Genomic DNA, 19,502 nt, shown 5'->3' with positions numbered 1-19,502 from the left:
TTACACTGCACTTAAGTAACTTATAAGTCACCTATATGTCTAACCTTTACCTGGTAAAGGTTAGGTGCAAAGTTACTTAGTGTGAGGGCACCCTGGCACTAGCCAAGGTGCCCCCACACTGTTCAGAGCCAATTCCCTGAACTTTGTGAGTGCGGGGACACCATTACACGCGTGCACTACATAGAGGTCACTACCTGTATGTGGCTTCACAATGGTAACTCCGAATATGGCCATGTAACATGTCTAAGATCATGGAATTGCCCCATCTATGCCCTCCTGGCATAGTTGGCACAATCCCATGATCCCAGTGGTCTGTAGCACAGACCCTGGTACTGCCAAACTGCCCTTCCTGGGGTTTCACTGCAGCTGCTGCTGCTGCCAACCCCTCAGACAGGCAGCTGCCCTCCTGGGGTCCAGCCAGGCCTGGCCCAGGATGGCAGAACAAAGAACTTCCTCTGAGAGAGGGTGTGACACCCTCTCCCTTTGGAAAATGGTGTGAAGGCAGGGGAGGAGTAGCCTCCCCCAGCCTCTGGAGATACTTTGTTGGGCACAGATGTGCCCAATTCTGCATAAGCCAGTCTACACCGGTTCAGGGACCCCTTAGCCCCTGCTCTGGCGCGAAACTGGACAAAGGAAAGGGGAGTGACCACTCCCCTGACCTGCACCTCCCCTGGGAGGTGTCCAGAGCTCCTCCAGTGTGCTCCAGACCTCTGCCATCTTGGAAACAGAGGTGCTGCTGGCACACTGGACTGCTCTGAGTGGCCAGTGCCACCAGGTGACGTCAGAGACTCCTGCTGATAGGCTCCTTCAGGTGTTAGTAGCCTATCCTCTCTCCTAGGTAGCCAAACCCTCTTTTCTGGCTATTTAGGGTCTCTGTCTCTGGGGAAACTTTAGATAACGAATGCATGAGCTCAGCCGAGTTCCTCTGCATCTCTCTCTTCACCTTCTGATAAGGAATCGACTGCTGACCGCGCTGGAAGCCTGCAAACCTGCAACATAGTAGCAAAGACGACTACTGCAACTCTGTAACGCTGATCCTGCCGCCTTCTCGACTGTTTTCCTGCTTGTGCATGCTGTGGGGGTAGCCTGCCTCCTCTCTGCACCAGAAGCTCCGAAGAAATCTCCCGTGGGTCGACGGAATCTTCCCCCTGCAACCGCAGGCACCAAAAAGCTGCATTACCGGTCCCTTGGGTCTCCTCTCAGCATGACGAACGAGGTCCCTCGAATCCAGCGACTCTCTCCAAGTGACCCCCACAGTTCCGTGACTCTTCAGCCCAAGTTTGGTGGAGGTAAGTCCTTGCCTCACCTCGCTGGGCTGCATTGCTGGGAACCGCGACTTTGCAGCTACTCCGGCCCCTGTGCACTTCCGGCGGAAATCCTTTGTGCACAGCCAAGCCTGGGTCCACGGCACTCTAACCTGCATTGCACGACTTTCTAAGTTGGTCTCCGGCGATGTGGGACTCCTTTGTGCAACTTCGGCGAGCACCATTTCATGCATCATCGTAGTGCCTGTTTCTGGCAGTTCTCTGGGTGCTACCTGCTTTAGTGAGAGCTCTTTGTCTTGCTCGATGTCCCCTCTCTCTTCAGGTCCAATTTGCGACCTCCTGGTCCCTCCTGGGCCCCAGCAGCGTCCAAAAACGCCAAACGCATGATTTGCAGCTAGCAAGGCTTGTTGGCATTCTTTCGGCGGGAAAATACTTCTGCACGACTCTCCACGGCGAGAGGGATCCGTCCACCAAAGGGGAAGTCTCTAGCCCTTTTCGTTCCTGCAGAAACCTCAGCTTCTTCTGTCCTGTCGAAGCTTCTTTGCACCCGCAGCTGGCATTTCCTGGGCATCTGCCCATCTCCGACTTGCTTGTGACTTTTGGACTTGGTCCCCTTGTTCCACAGGTATCCTAGATTGGAAATCCACAGTTGTTGCATTGCTGGTTTGTGTCTTTCCTGCATTATTCCTCTAACACGACTACTTTGTCCTTAGGGGAACTTTAGTGCACTTTGCACTCACTTTTCAGGGTCTTGGGGAGGGTTATTTTTCTAACTCTCACTATTTTCTAATAGTCCCAGCGACCCTCTACAAGGTCACATAGGTTTGGGGTCCATTCGTGGTTCGCATTCCACTTTTGGAGTATATGGTTTGTGTTGCCCCTATCCCTATGTTTCCCCATTGCATCCTATTGTAACTATACATTGTTTGCACTGTTTTCTAAGACTATACTGCATATTTTTGCTATTGTGTATATATATCTTGTGTATATTTCCTATCCTCTCACTGAGGGTACACTCTAAGATACTTTGGCATATTGTCATAAAAATAAAGTACCTTTATTTTTAGTATAACTGTGTATTGTGTTTTCTTATGATATTGTGCATATGACACTAAGTGGTACTGTAGTAGCTTCACACGTCTCCTAGTTCAGCCTAAGCTGCTCTGCTAAGCTACCATTATCTATCAGCCTAAGCTGCTAGACACCCTATACACTAATAAGGGATAACTGGGCCTGGTGCAAGGTGCAAGTACCCCTTGGTACTCACTACAAGCCAGTCCAGCCTCCTACAGTTGTGCACTGCAGGTTAGAGTGCCGGGGACTCAGGCTTGGCTGTGCACAAAGGAAATCCTGGAAGAGTGCACAGGAGCCGGAGTAGCTGCAAAACACGCGGTTCCCAGCAATGCAGTCTAGCGTGGGGAGGCAAGGACTTACCTCCACCAAACTTGGACTGAAGAGTCACTGGACTGTGGGAGTCACTTGGACAGAGTTGCTGAGTTCAAGGGACCTCGCTCGTCGTGCTGAGAGGAGACCCAGAGGACCGGTGATGCAGTTCTTTGGTGCCTGCGGTTGCAGGGGGAAGATTCTGTCGACCCACAGGAGATTTCTTCGGAGCTTCTAGTGCAGAGATGAGGCAGACTACCCCCACAGCATGCACCACCAGGAAAACAGTCGAAAAGGTGGCAGGATCAGCGTTACAAGGTCGCAGTAGTCATCTTTGCTACTTTGTTGCAGTTTTGCAGGCTTCCAGCGCGGTCAGCAGTCGATTCCTTGGCAGAAAGTGAAGAGAGAGATGCAGAAGAACTCTGATGAGCTCTTGCATTCGTTTTCTAAGGAATTCACCAAAGCAGAGACCCTAAATAGCCAGAAAAGGAGGTTTGGCTACTTAGGAGAGAGGATAGGCTAGCAACACCTGAAGGAGCCTATCAGAAGGAGTCTCTGACGTCACCTGCTGGCACTGGCCACTCAGAGCAGTCCAGTGTGCCAGCAGCACCTCTGTTTCCAAGATGGCAGAGGTCTGGAGCTCACTGGAGGAGCTCTGGGCACCTCCCAGGGGAGGTGTAGGTCAGGGGAGTGGTCACTCCCCTTTCCTTTGTCCAGTTTCGCGCCAGAGCAGGGCTGAGGGATCCCTGAACCGGTGTAGACTGGCTTATGCAGAGATGGGCACCATCTGTGCCCATCAAAGCATTTCCAGAGGCTGGGGGAGGCTACTCCTCCCCAGCCCTGACACCTTTTTCCAAAGGGAGAGGGTGTAACACCCTCTCTCTGAGGAAGTCCTTTGTTTTGCCTTCCTGGGCCAAGCCTGGCTGGACCCCAGGAGGGCAGAAACCTGTCTGAGGGGTTGGCAGCAGCTGCAGTGAAACCCTGGGAAAGGCAGTTTGGCAGTACCCGGGTCTGGGCTACAGACTCGGGGGATCATGGAATTGTCTCCCCAATGCCAGAATAGCATTGGGGTGACAATTCCATGATCTTAGACATGTTACATGGCCATGTTCGGAGTTACCATTGTGACGCTATACATATGTCGTCACATATGTATAGTGCACGCGTGTAATGGTGTCCCCGCACTCACAAAGTCCGGGGAATTTGCCCTGAACAATGTGGGAGCACCTTGGCTAGTGCCAGGGTGCCCACACACTAAGTAACTTAGCACCCAACCTTTACCAGGTAAAGGTTAGACATATAGGTGACTTATAAGTTACTTAAGTGCAGTGGTAAATGGCTGTGAAATAACGTGGACGTTATTTCACTCAGGCTGCAAGGGCAGGCCTGTGTAAGAATTGTCAGAGCTCCCTATGGGTGGCAAAAGAAATGCTGCAGCCCATAGGGATCTCCTGGAACCCCAATACCCTGGTTACCTCAGTACCATATACTAGGGAATTACAAGGGTGTTCCAGTATGCCAATATGAATTGGTGAAATGGGTCACTATCCTGTTAGTGACAATTTGGAAAGAAATGAGAGAGCATAACCACTGAGTTTCTGGATAGCAGAGCCTCAGTGAGACAGTCAGTCATAACACAGATAACACATACAGGGCACACTTATGAGCACTGGGGCCCTGTCTGGCAGGGTCCCAGTGACACATACAACTAAAACAACATATATACAGTGAAATATGGGGGTAACATGCCAGGCAAGATGGTACTTTCCTACAGTTGCGCACAATGAATATCTCGATTTGTACACGAGTAAAAAATTGCGCGTCTTGCCGATTCAAATGAAACCTTGTAAATGTCAGAAAATGGTTACGCACAATGAATAACTTCATTTGTACACAAGTAAAGAATCGCGTGTTTTGCCGATTCGAAAGCAACCTGGTAAATGTCAGAAAATGGTTGCGCACAATGAATACCAAGGGTTAAACACGTAAGCGAATCGCGCGTCTTGCCAATTCGAAAGCAACCTGGTAAATGTCAGAAAATGGTTGCGCGCAATGAATAACAGGAATTAAGCTTTGAGGAAAGAATTGCGTGTCTTGCCGATTTGAATGCCACCATGAAACTGCCAAGAAATGGTAGCGTACAATGAATATCATGAATTAACACACAAGAAAAGAATCGCGCGTCTTGCCGTTTTGAACGCCACTTTGTAAATGCCATGAACCGACCAAGCGCACATTTACACTCACAAGAATAAAGTTATTTTGTCAATGCAAGATTAGGCCAAGAACTTGAGCGCAGTCGATAATGGTGTCGGGGAAACAGCGCAACCACCGTCTTACCGCCCTGCTTATGGATCACCAAAGTAGTATGAAGGGGAGAGGCCTGTTGGATCAAAGTAGGCCACCGGAACAGGAGCTCAGGAAGTTGCTGCTGCTCTGCACCGGGACCTCTGAATAGTGAGCACATGGAGCTGGGCTGGCTCCCTTTTATAGAGTCTTGGCCCAGCCCACAACCACACCCAGGCATGCTGCAGGGAAAACTTCTAGAAGGCCCTGGAAAGGGACCACACCCTGACACACTCTGAAAGCCTGCAGCAATACATTGCAAATGAACAGTATTTACAAGCACCTTAAATATAAGTCTTCAGGATTAAACTCTGCAATGCAAAAGGTTAAACAACAGCATATCAACATAATGCATGAATTACGTAATCTCATATGTGCTGGGTTTTTGCATCCCAGTCGCCCGTAGAGCGTGCAATGCCCAGATGTTGACACCCAATTTAGACCCAGCCATATGCAAATCAATCTTGACTCTGTTCCTCATGAGAACAGTCCAGCCCGAACTGCCAAGCCAGGTCCTCCCTGGACCGGAAACGAGCATCCTGGGACCTGTTTCAGGAAATCACCCTTCATCAGCCTATCTAGCTTATATCGAATGAAACAGTAAGCAAGGGACCCACGCCTGGGCATACCCTTCCCACTTAGGGCAACTTTAGCAACACAAAAAGGTGATGGACGGAGTGCTGAACAATGCAAACATTCACCCCCAGTCACAGATCTGGGAATAATTCATTGTTCTTTTGCTCACCATGCCACACCAGTTTGGACCAAGCCACATGCAAATCAGTCTTGATCCTGTTGCTCATGCGAACAGTCCAGCCCGAACTGCCAGGCCAGGTTCGCCCTGGACCGGAAACAAGCATCCTGGGACCGGTTTCAGGGTATCACCCTTTGTTAGCCAGGCTAGCTTGAATCCAGTAATACCCTGAAATCGGTCCCAGGATGCTTGTTTCCGGTCCAGGGAGGACCTGACCTGGCAGTTGTCTTTCTGCAGACCTAAAAAACTACCGCTTACTGCAGCTAGTTGGTCTAAACAGAAGTTAAAGTTTGGAGGAAACTGTTATACTGCTAAAAATTTACAGAATTGAGTCCAGGATAATTTAGAGTGAAGTTGTTTAATTCTTCATAGAAACATCTTTCATCAGTCAAATCAAGGTAAAAGAAGTCCTGAAGAATATGTGAGAGGCTGCAAACCCACTTCTGTCAGAAAGGAAACCCTCCCCTCTGGTGCCCACATCTCCCCAGGGTGAGGCTCCCTCCTCCCTGAAGCTCCTCTCAAGAAACGTTATATATCCTCTCTCAGCTTCCCTGAGTTGACACCTGGAGCTGATATTCACAGGTGCAGTTTGTTTCTTCTAGAGCACAACACGATGTGTGTCCGGGCCCTGCTGCTGGCTGCGGTGTTTGTGTGTAAGTGTGACACGAGGTATCTTCTGTACACCTTTAACATATTGATGCATATTAGATCATGTGCGTATTGAACCCATAGAACTCCTGTGTGGTGCATGTGTTGTTTACTTCTCTCAGATGCAGAAACCAGTGACCGGGTCCTGCAGCCTCTGATATTGGAGGTCACGGAGGGGGAGACAGCGGAGGTCACCTGTGACCACACCATCACCAACCCCCAGTATCTGGACTAGTACCAGCACCGTCCTGAGGGGTCCTCCGAGCTCCTGATTTTGGGGTTCAGCTCTAACAAGACCATCGGTTGCCTCTCAATGTACATCACCAAGGACCGTGTGTCCACCACCCTGAGGATCTGCAGAGCTGGTGTGAGGGACGCTTCGGTGTATTACTGTAGTGTGAGGGACACAATGAGGGAAGTGAGGGGAAACCTGCGAAAAAACAGGTGCGGAGAACCAGGGGCAGTGTTAAGAGCACCCCCAGGAGCATGTGCTACTGGCACCACCTGGTGGATTATTGTGCATTACAGCGATGAATAGTGTACCAGGATGAGCTGCATTAGAAACAATTGTTATCACAACAGTGGCCCAAAGTGTTAATCATACAAATTGCTTGTTTCTTTTTGTTACACAGTTTCATAAAACTTTTTTTGTATTTAGTGAGTTGAGTTAATAAATGACACCATCTGATGTGGAGTGTTTTTTTCTCTGCCTGAAGGTTGTCTGATATAATCAGTGATCACTAGTTTGTTAGCAAAGTAGCCAGGGGCACAGAGTGGTTTCTAAGTACCTGTAAACTATTAGCTGTACAAGAGAGTCAGCCAGGGGAGACTCCCTAGGACAGACACAATGGAGGAATGCCCTCCCTAGGACAGGCACAATGTAGGAATGATCCCACTAGGATAGACACAATGTAGGAATGATCTCCCTAGGACAGACACAATGGGGGAATGCCCTCCCTAGGACAGACACAATGGAGGAATGCCCTCCCTAGGACAGGCACAATGTAGGAATGATCCCACTAGGATAGACACAATGTAGGAATGATCTCCCTAGGACAGACACAATGGAGGAATGCCCTCCCTAGGTCAGACACAATGTAGGAAAGCCGTCATTCCTAGGACCACTAGCTCGCTTGCAGTGAGATGAATGGATCCAAGTCATCAGACCACGACATTCAACAGTTTGTGATTCGTGAATATAGGCTTCCCAACATGTTGTCTTTAATTATAAACAGAAGTGAATGGGTATCTGGCTCATAGCGCCAGTTTATTCACAGAAACAGTTGCACTGCAGGCAAGACCAGTTGACCACTAATGGTGAAAGTTTCACATAAAATCTTATAAGATTCATTCATTAACAAGTGCATATTCTTGTATGTTAAGATATGTCCGGATAAACACACCTACTCTTGGTGCCGCAATGATGACGGATATCCCATAATGTTGACTTGTTTTGTATATTTCTCTCAAACAGGCCTTCATGCACCTGTCGCTGTTGCTGGGGCTCACATTTGAGCAGAGGATGCAAGTGGTGGGAAGGCAACCTGTTTGCTTTTTCAAGTATGTAAGAGTCGACCTGCAGTCCTTTGGCCAGGTTGTCCATCTCTCTGACCATAAGCTTACCTGTTGGCATAGCTTGAGTTGATTGAGTTGGATGTGATTTCAGAACCACAGTACACTCTCACATACCTACCGATCAAATACTGTGAACTCACTGAAAAAGGAGGAATGGGTTAAGGGGCATATAATAAGTCTGTAGATGGTGGCCTTGAGGGACTGAGAACCTGGTCGAAGAATCAGAACAGAAGGCAGGGAAACAGGTTGAGCTGTTGAGACTCATGCTCATATTTTCAAATCCCAAATTAGGTATCCCGAGTGGGCCAGGGACTCCAGTAATTTCACAGGAGTGATTGCAATAATTTCAGTAATTACGCATTATTCTGGTGATGTGAAATTGCCTAATTTACGGAATTATAACAGTAGTAGTTAAGATTAATCTGGAGCAAAAACCCTATTGCAAGAGCACTGGAAGAACAAACTAAGGACCTTATGATGAGTGTGGCAGTCGGAGGACCGCCACACTCATCGTGACTATCGGTCCGCCAAACTCCAGGCGGTCCAACAACCACATTAGGACCCTGGTGGTCAGACCCCCAGCGGACCGCCGTCTCCGCTGGGAACATGGTTCCCGACTGGCTGATGTCAATCTGAGTATTACTAAGCCAGGGCGGTGCTGAACTAAGCCAGGGCGGTGCTGAACTCAGCACCTCCTGGCTGATTACAAGTTTGCTTTCTGCCAGCCTCCTCATGGCAGTTCCACCTCCATAAGAAGGCTGGCAGAAAGCCAGTGCTGGTAGCCATGGGGGATCCACTACACTACACTGGCACATGGGACAGGAAGTTCAAGGCTCCCCCTCCCCAGCACCGTTGGAATGCTCACTGTATGCACATTTGGAGGGTGCTTTGTGCTACGATATTGACCTTGGCTCCCTGAAGGGAACCAGGAACAATATCGTAGCACTGGTTCCTGCCAGCAGCCAGGTGGGAACCGCATATTGCAATATTCTTGCCAATCAGCATGGCAGGGACATTGTAATATTTTTGGAGGTTTGTAGTAACACCTTCTGCAACTGTAAATGAGTACTCTCTTCTTCTAATGAAGGTAGGTGGTACATGCATATGTAACCTAAAATACTCAAGTATTTGTGTCATGTGTAGAAGGAAGGACGGCCTTCGGTGGTATGGAGGGGGTAGGAACATTGCTTCAAAATCCCTATGAACATGGTCTTAACAGGCCCAAGAGACACAAGTCTCAAGGCCAGTATGATCAGTGTGCAGAGTACAGTGCAGTATGATTACGCTCAACGTGCAAAAGTAACATATACTCAACCTGGTAACGAGAGGGATTAGCATCATATTTTGTTCAGTAGGGGCATCTCATCATTGAGTTGACCCTTAGTTGATCCTCAGTTCTTTGAGCCATCTCCCATGTGTTTCAAGGATTCACTAGCCGGCCAACGAGGATCCACAGGAACCACGCCATGACCCACACTTCCCTAAACCCACTGCTGACCATGGAAAGAACGTCTATACCAGTAATGGGCAGATGGGGATAGGAGAATGGGACAAGAGCGACACCAGATATCTTTCACTAACCTGCCAACGAGGATCCACAGGAACCATGCCATGACCCTCACTTCCCTAAACCCACTGCTGACCGTGGAAAGAACGTTTATACCATTTAGTATTCGATCAGGGAACAGGGGAATAGGACAAGAGAGACATCAGATATCTTCACCAGGCTTCTTCTTCCTCCTTGATTCATCCTGTGCTTTAAAGTTGTGAACGTTTACAAGAAAATATCCTTTCACAATGTGGTCAATGAGATTAGACCTTTTCTACTATGTCATAAGAAATACCTTGTGGCAATCTCTGCATAACTCACTTCTGAGGTTGCTGACAAGTGCAATGATTTCCTAGAGATGGAAAGAGATAAATAACTTTGGTAATGCCGGATAAGAACATCTGAGCTAGCATACATTTTCTTACAGATATGCCTTAGACTTCAAGTCTGTTATTTAAATAACTCTTAACAGATGTAGTTCACCACTTGTAACATAACGAATGCTCATTAATATTAACATTTCAAATCTGGCAATATGTCATCCCTTTCCTACCAATAGTAACATCTTGATATCTTATTTGATTCAAGTGAGATAAATAGACTTTACTTTAGAGTTTATAATTCCAGACAAGATGACTCCAGGTAAAAACATCATAATTCTTAACAAAGTGAAAATCAAAGTCAAAATTCTCAGTTTCTTCTGTGTATCTTATGTTATGTTATACGTAGTTGGTATGCACTTGTTAACCAAGATTTCCTAGCACAAAAACATTTCAATTTCAATTTTTCAATTTCAGCTTTATTTCGGGAAAACAATACCATAAAAGCATGCCGACACAATTCATACATTTCTAAAAGAAAACAAAAGCAATTTGGTAAAAACAGTAAAACCAGACCCATCATAAGATTAAAAAAAATAAAATCCAGGACTCCCCCAAGGCCATACAGTACAGTTAGATAAAAAAAAGAGTAAGCAATTGATCGATTAAAACACTATAGAATTACACAGTACACATCACTTTACAAATCACCATAAGAATATTATAGAATAACCATGAATACAATCTATGTGCACAAAACAAATGGGATTGATATCTGACTGTTAATTGCAACGGCTGTGTACTGGCAAGAAAGTTCACTTGGTCTCTAGAACTATAAGTAAGCACAAATAATGACCATTGTAAAAATAGAATTTCGTGCTTCTTTTGTAAGACATTTGTCCCTAGCATACCAAAGTGCCTCTAAGAATCTTGGCAATGTGCCTACCACCATCACATGTGGTCTTGTTTTGCTAGTTTTTAAGAGCTGAGTGAGAATCCCTAATGCCCAACGATTTCTTTTTCCCATACATGCCTATATTCGGCTGAAAGCCATAAAAGGCAAACAATCAAGTATTACAAAAGACACATTATTCCAACAACAATTAATATTCATTTAGCTACTAAAAACCGACTGTCTGGATAAAAGCGAATATTAATCTTAAAAGCTATAAATAGGAATCAATTACAGTATTACATTTTTATAAAGCCCTTAGAATTTGCCTCCAGTGCCATCAGGCACTTATTTTGCTTTGGTAAGGGAGGACTATTTAAAATAAAATTAATAAATAACTGAATCCTAGAGCCTTAGGCCCACCTTGTCTCTAATAAATGAAATTGCTAGTAAAAACCGGCTTAAACCAAAAACAACATATGGTATCGTACTAGATCTCAAGAATCTTGCTGCTTCATTATAGTTCCTGATTCCAACGTTCCTGCAAATAGGTCGAAGCCATTTCCTCCTTGGTTTATCATAGGCATTGCAGTTTAAAAGGACATGGTCCGTCGTTTCAGGAGTCTCCATATTACATAGCCCACAAATCACCTCTTGTCTTCTCCCATTGAAGGGGCCCCATTTAGAAGTAAAAGCCTTAAAATGGAGAGTCCCATATCGAAGCTTCATAAATAAAACTTTTGCTCGTCTAGGTTGGATAGTATCTATCCATTCCTCAGCATACGGTAATGGTTTAATATCCAGGAAACTTAAAGTAAATCTACCTAGATCCTTGCTGTAGAGAGGGCTGTTTAGGGTAAAGTCCCAAAATACTTGTTTTAGTTGAATCTTAGATTGTTTTGTTAGTGTATGTGGTTCTTCCCAGTAAAATTTCAGGCCAAGAGTGTAAAAGCATTGTCTTATATAATGGAGCCACGGGAGGGAAATTGCCTTGTCCAAGTCTATAATCTCAATTAGCGCTTGCCTATAATGGATTAATTCAGGGGTAGACCAGAGTCTACACCAGTAAAGCAAGGGCCTCAAGGCTGCCAATTTACCTATTTGTTTCATGTTAATATCATAGGTTAAAGGAATCAGTGGAGTAGATGGAGGGAGACCCAGTACCCCCCTCATAAAATTATTTTCCTGGGTAACCAATGGGGTTAGATTTATGAATCCCCAGAGTTCAGCACCATATAGGGCAGCAACCTGTGCTTTGCACCTATAAATCTCAAATACTGGTGAAACAATACTAGACCTTGAGCATTTGTAATTTTTGCCAATTGCCATGGAGCTATGCGCTAAGGAAATAGCAGCTTTGTTAACATGCGGTGCCCATGACAATTTGGCATCAAGGAGTATCCCTAGATAGTTGAAATTTGTTACTCGTTCCAATGCCTGCCCTCTAATCCGAATGTTTCTCTTGAGTGCTTTATGAGGGTTAACAGTCAGGTATTTGGTCTTGTTTGTATTAATTTCTAATCCCTTCAGGCTGCAGTACTCGCTAAATTTATCTAATAGAGTTTGCAAGCCCATGGGAGTTTGGGATAATAGGATGGTATCATCTGCAAAGAGGAGGGCGGGGACAGGATCACCGTTCAATCTTGGTGAGGCATGGTTACTTTGTTTCAGATAATGAACCAGATCATTAATGTATAGTGAGAAGAGGGTTGGGGCAAGCACACAACCCTGTCTCACCCCCCTCTTAATAGGTATTGGGTCTGTCAACTCACCCTTTGGCCCCCACCGAACCTTTGCAAATGTATTTTCATGTAGTCTCTCTAGCTGGCTCAAGAGGTTCCCTGGCATACCCTGTTTCCCTAGTGCAGCCCATAAGGAGTCTCTTGGCACTAGATCAAAAGCTGCGCGCAGATCCACAAATGCGATATAGAGATGGCCTTTCGTTAGTCTAGTATATTTCCACATTATCGTCAATAGCCTAAAGGCCTGATCGACTGTGCTCGTCTGCTGTCTAAAGCCAGCTTGGTATATAGTCAGTATGCTGTTTCCATCTATCCAGCTGTTAATCCTATTCAGCAGCTGTCTAGCATATACTTTTTGCGTGACATCTAAGAGGCTAATTGGTCTATAGTTCCCTGGTTCATCCCTGGAACCTTTTTTGAAGACTGGGATTATTTCTGCCCCTTTCCATGTCTCGGGCACAAGACCTCCCCTTGCTATAGCGTTACTTAAAAGATTTAGATAAGGTGCCCAAATTTCTAAACTATGTTTGAACAGGTCCCCCGGGATCTTGTCCAAACCGGGGGCTTTCCCCAGCTTGATTGCTTCAATGGCGTTCACCGTCTCCTCCAGGCTAAATTGCAACTCGGGTAAGATGCCCTGAGTAGCTAAGGTTTTATGTCTTGAGGGATAGAAATCAAGGCTGGGGGGATCAGAATAAAGGTGTGTAAAATAGTTAACCCATGTATTGGGATCTATATGATGATCAGTAGAAATTATCCCCTCTTTGCTACCATGGGTAACTATTTTCCAGAAGATCCTAGCGTCACTGGTTTTTGCTGCTTCCAGGAGATCTTGCCATTTTTGATCCTCCCAGTTACTTTGGGCAGTTGCCAGTGTTTTCTTGTAACTGGCCCTTGCCTGTTGTATGGCCAATTGGTTCTTTTTCTTTAGAGCCTCTATCAGCTCTCTTTTCCTCTCCCTACATTTGATAGTGTACCATGGGCTGCTTGGGGTGATCTGCACCTTCTCCTTTTTGGGCTTGTACTGTGGCTGTTTGGTCAGGAAGGGTCTTAGTGCAATACTCATTGATTGGTGGATGGCCGTGATGGGGATATCAGTAAGTTCATTTTCAACATAAGGCTCTAGGAGATTAGAATATGTATGGTAAATATTTGTCATAGTCTCCAGATTGCCTATTATTGCAGGCCATTTTATATCCCGTCTGTTGTAACTGAGGAAGGGTTGTAACTCCACCTTATTATGTTCTACATATTCCAAATCCAAATCTAGGAGGTGGGCGCTAAGTTCAATTATTAACGGGAAGTGGTCGCTTTCCCTTCTTTTATCTATTTTAAAAGTCACTAATCTTCCCCATGTACTTATACTATGTAAAATATAATCTATTTTCGAGGTAGAGTTGCCTCTCTGGAAGGTATCCAAATTAAGGCCTCCTTCACCCACTCTACCATTACATGCCCTCAGTCCATGTTTTAATGTAAGGCCCATAAGTTGCAATGCAGCCACTGTGCCTGGAACAGTTTTTTCTATTGTTAAATAAGGAATTGCTCTGGCTCGATCTTCTTCTTCTGCTAAATGTTCAAATCCAGTTATGGGTTCATAATTACAATTAAGGTCACCCCCTATCATAATTGTCTCTCCTCCTGGGATCTTTTTAAGCAGGTCGTCTAATAGAGTTATTTCAGGCGACTCCAAGTTTGTCCTTCTAGGTCTTATATATACATTGAACAAGTGGGATATTATCTTATTTTTTCCCCCCATTACCAACCATAAAATGTCATCTGACTCTGTGGCTTGCATACGTATCTCAACATTTAGTGAGATTTTCACCCAAACAGCCAGTTCCCCCGACGGTCTCCCTCTGGCAGCTGAAATTGCACTAATAAAGTAGGTTTTATATCCTAGCTTATACGGCGGGTCTTTAAGCCAAGTCTCTTGAAAGAGACAGACATGGTATTGATCAATATAGTCCTGCCATTCCGGGTCTGTAAGCTTATTTTTTAAGCCTGCTACATTCCAGGAGATCATAGTGATAGGACCCCTCCCGTTTGGGGTTGTAACATTAGAAGTAGGGCTCAAATATGCTGTTGAATCTTTCCTACGGGGCAAAGACTCCACTACATTCCCTGCCCCTGTAACATGAGGATCAAACCCTATGTGGGGCTCACCTACTGTTGGGTCCCCAATTGGTCCCACTTGTGCCTGATCAATCTGGAGTAGTCAATCTACTCTTTCAAGATTGGAATCACAGTTTCTCTTTTGCAATCCCTCCATGTCATTATACTTAGGCCTCGGGACTAGGGGTTTGGTAATGAAAGGATCCGAACTGAACCTCATGGCATTGATCGTGGGGGCGGGGGTTCTCTGTTCCATGTCAATCAGGCCTCTGGATAAGCTTCCATCCTTAAATGTTAATGCAATAACATCATGTTGCCCCATCCCTCCTGAGATTCTTTCTGCCCTCTTAATATCTGAATGAATTATGGATAGACAGTGTCTTTTGGTCCTAATCCAGTGTGTAAGCTTATTCTTTAAGGAATCTTCGTCTTCACTACTATCTATGGCCAATTTTGGGACATTTAACAGATAAACAACATTGGTCCTAATGGGAAACCTATCCCCCACAGAATGTCGATTCCATGTAGTATAATGGTTACGGTCATGAGATACTTGGGGATGGGGGATCTGAGTAAGCTCCACATTCCCTTTTTGGGGCCCTTTTACCAAGCGGGATTCTCTTCATGGATTCCCTATTTTTTGGCATAAATCACTAGCATTACTTCTAGGGTAGTTGCGTGGACCAGTATTTTCCCCGTTTACCCCTCTCGTATATCCCTGCGGTTGCTGTAAAATCTTGGCTATAGCTGGGGTAGGGTTGGGGTTAGTATTCGAATTTTGAGAACGTGTGGATCTACCTTGTGGCTGAAATGATATAAGGGGGGTGTCCTTTTCGCACTGAGCTTTGTGGGTACCCCTACCCCCCTCCTTTTCCACAATATCTGATAGGGTTCTTACTTCAAGTTTCAGGTCCTTAACTTCCTGTATTAATCCAGAGAGTAGGTCATAGAGGTCTGCTATAGTTCTTGTTTTATGTTTTGGAGGATTCACTGGTTCTAAGTTGCATGGAGAGATCCTCTCTCTAGGTAACTGTACAATTGGAATAGTTGGGTATGACTCATCCAGCAATTCCCCCTCTTGTGTATTCTGTACTTTATTACTATCAAGTTCTGCCAAGACTGCATATTTATTGAAACATACAACTTCACACTCCTGCATGTGGCCCTTCTTCCTAGTACTATCTATGGTGCATGGATGTCTGGATCGAGTTGTAGCATCCTTAGGGCTACCAGTCCTAATATCGGGTGATACCTCCCCCTCTTGCTGACTAACAGTCTCTATCACTTTATCTTCCTCTAGTTCAACTTTCTTCGTGTAGTAAGAGGTAATCTTTTTATCAGGTCCCTCCCGGACAGTGGCCCTACTACATAATAATGACTCTACCTCCTCAATAAGATCATCAATTTCGTCTATAGTGCAATTCCCGCCCGCATTCCTGAGTTTTTTTGTAGATTTCTCTTTCCCCCTTGGGGGTTCTGATGCCTTACGTTTTCCCATGCTTTGAGCCACCTATATGATACTTCGGCTCTAATGGAACCAGAGGACAAATATGTATCTATGGACAAGAATAGAAGTAGGTCTAGTGGGGGTAAGCCTAAATGATAAATACTGACAATGAATATGACAAGTATTAAAGTAAAGATTTTACACTCAAAATTACAGGTAAACTTCTTGCAATAAAGTAGAGAGACAGCGACCCGGCCCGGCCCCACTTCAAATCTAGCAGGTAATAGTAAGAAAAGCACTATGCTGGGAAAGGATGACTTCCGTCCTAAGGCCCTCTATAAAAGGACCTTTTTTAGGGGTAGGTATTGGCACAGTACCTTCAGGCGGCCAGCTACTTATGAGCTGCCTAAACCGAGCGTCTTGATATGAAAGTTAGGGGGGTGGCCCTGCCCTGCCTCTTCCTGGCAATGACGGGCAAGGACGGGCCCGCCCTTGGCCCGGGCTTTGCCCGGGCGCCGCCCGCGCACGTCCCGCGACGGCGGGAGCGCTGTAAGAAATTAAAGGGCTCCTGCCCCCGGACACACCTCTCGATGCGCTTCCCACGACGGCGGGAGCGCTGTAGGAAATTAAAGGGCTCCTGCCCCCAGACACACCTCTCGACGCGCTTCCCGCGACGGCGGGAGCGCTGTAGGAAATTAAAGGGCTCCTGCCCCCGGACACACCTCTCGACGCGCTTCCCGCGACGGCGGGAGCGCGGTAGGAAATTAAAGGGCTCCTGCCCCCGGACACACCTCTCGACGCGCTTCCCCACAAAAACATTTACAATTAGGTGAAGTGATGCTGCTAAATTATATTGGAGACAGAAAGGTTTACAGTTGCGGTCTGAAGCCCATAATAGGTGATTCTGCAGGCGTGGAAAGAGCTAGTGTAATCCAGATTTTGGCTGAGGAAACTGAAAAAACATTCAGAAAAAGAAGGAATGCTTCTGAGTTCTGAGGACTTATACAGATTTCTTCTCTGAGATTGAAGTCCTTCACTGGTCTGGTATGAAGCTCAATTAAATCCAACCCTTGGAACAAGGTTCTATCTGCAGCAACTAAGCATACATACTGCCAAGCAAGGAACGACCTGAAATGGGAGGAACATACATTCAATAGATCAAAGTAGGCTACGAACATTGCAGATCTCAAGAGAGTCCTTTGGTGCTCTGGGTAATGTAGTTCCTCTTAATTTCAGAAGCTTGCTTTGTCTTTTGCAGGCATCACTGCCGCAAAGCATGACTCCAAGTGGCACCTACATTCTGCATGCATCACCATCATCCTCTGTAGTGCGAGCCTCAAACGTCTTTGAAGTTCAGAAGAATATGTCGCAGAACTCAACCGGCAAACAGAAACGAATGAGCCCCATGAATCATGAGAATGGGTAGGTGGTAGAAATGGGGCTCTGGCTGGCAGTCAGTTTGCACTGTCCAAGCAGAGTCAGGGTAAGGGAGCTACACTCCTAAGACAACCCCTGCTCACCCCCTGGTAGCTTGGCACAAGCAGTCAGGCTTATCTCAAAGGCAATGTGTAAAGTATTTACATCACCACACACAGTAATACAGTGAAAACACCACGAAAGGGACACTACACAAATTTAGAAAAATAGCCAATATTTATTTAAATCAAACAAGACCAAAACAATAAAAAATCCCAGAGGCACTGCATCTCCACCCGTTGCCTTCTGTTTCATGCTAATTGGATGAGCTCTCTGCTTAAGTAGATTTGTACTCTTCTCTATCTGGTGGGCTCAAGTCATTGTGTAATCGAAGTGTTTAACCTGTTCAATTATGGAGCCATCAATTACCATTCTCCCCTTGAATGACTTGTGGGTGTTTCTCCCCATACATTTTGTTTTCAATGGGTTCATTTTGAGGCCCCTCAATTTACAAAAGGCCAAAAAGAGTCCAGTTCTACCTGGAGGCCCATAGGTGTTCTAGTACTAAGCAGGGTATCATCTGCAAACATTAGTATCCGGAGTGCAGTTCCAGCTAACTTAGGTGCATCATGCGTACACTGGGAAAGCCATTTGACTGCCCCATCAATATAGAGGCTGAATAGTGTTGGGCCAGTACGCAACCTTGCTTTACCTCCCGACAAATGGGGATCGAGCCCGTTAGGTCCCCAACCATGTCCCACCTCACTTTTGCATATGTGTTTGTGTGGAGGACTCTTAGAATCCATAGCAAAGCACATGGGACTCCATAAACTTTAAGTGCCTTCCACAAGCTATCCCTTGGGACAAGGTCAAAAGCTAACCTGAGATCTATGAAGGCAACGTACAAGTGATCCCTTTTCAGGGTGACATATTCTAACACAAAATTTAAATCAGAAGACCTGGTCAAGAGTACTGATATTGCTCCTAAACCCTGCCTGAGCATCCTCAAGGATATGGTTATCTGAGACCCAAGATTATAGCTTAGCCAGAACCTGTCTACAGAAGATTTTTGGGGAATTATCCAGTACATTTATTTGTCTGTAATTAGAGGGTAAATCCCTTCCACCTTTTTTAAAGATTAGTACAGTAACAGCTCCAAGCCAGGTAGACGGGATTTTCTTACCTCATAATAGCATGGAGATAAGGAGTCCACACATCAGGATGGGATAGGAAGATGTCACCAGGAATACCATCCAACCCCGGAGCCTTTTCCTTCTCCATTTGCTTTAGAGCTGCCCTTGTGTTGGTCAGGGTGAAGTAGAAAGACTCTGACTCTCTGATTAGCCACCTTCTCTGAAGAGTTAGATGAAACCACTGGACCTTCAGAGAAACCCCTCTCAATGTACTCCTCCACTGCGTTCCCATCCAGTTCCTGACCCCTCTCACTATACGAGGCCCTAAACAATTCAAGCCAACCTCCAGGCTGCACTACCGGTTCCAGGTGATTATCAATTATCTTTGAGCTACATGCAACCAATTTCCTGAAGGTCTTCGTGTTGTTACTCTTAAGTGCATTAGCGAGCTCAGCCCATTGGTCCATCTCCCAGCTCTTTTTGACCTTGGTTAAGATAGCCTCATAGAGTTTCCTTGTGGAAGTTATGTGGTCTTGATGCCCAACTTCAGAGCATCTAAAAGACTAATGTTAGCCATCCGGCGTTCCTTGATAAACCGCCCTGGAGCAAGTTTGAAGGAGCATCCTCTTTTCATAACTTTGGTGAACAAACGTCTTAATTGTTCCATTAGCTGACAATGCACAGAGACTGTATAAGGCTTATTTTCTCTCAAATGTGTTACCTCAGTTAAGTTATCCACAAACAGCTCATAAATGTGGGTTTGGATAACTTTATTATCCGCGACTTCTGCCCATTTAACATTCCAACTACTGTTAACTGTCTCTAACGGGCTCATGTTGTGTACTGGGGTAGGTTACAACTTGTAAACATTGCAGGTGCGATTCCAGCACTGAAGGCATCATGGTCACTATCTACTC

The sequence above is a fragment of the Pleurodeles waltl genome, chromosome 3_2 (assembly GCF_031143425.1).
Source record: "Pleurodeles waltl isolate 20211129_DDA chromosome 3_2, aPleWal1.hap1.20221129, whole genome shotgun sequence".
NCBI classification, from domain to species: Eukaryota; Metazoa; Chordata; class Amphibia; order Caudata; family Salamandridae; genus Pleurodeles; species Pleurodeles waltl.
Note: the sequence above shows the minus strand (reverse complement) of the source record.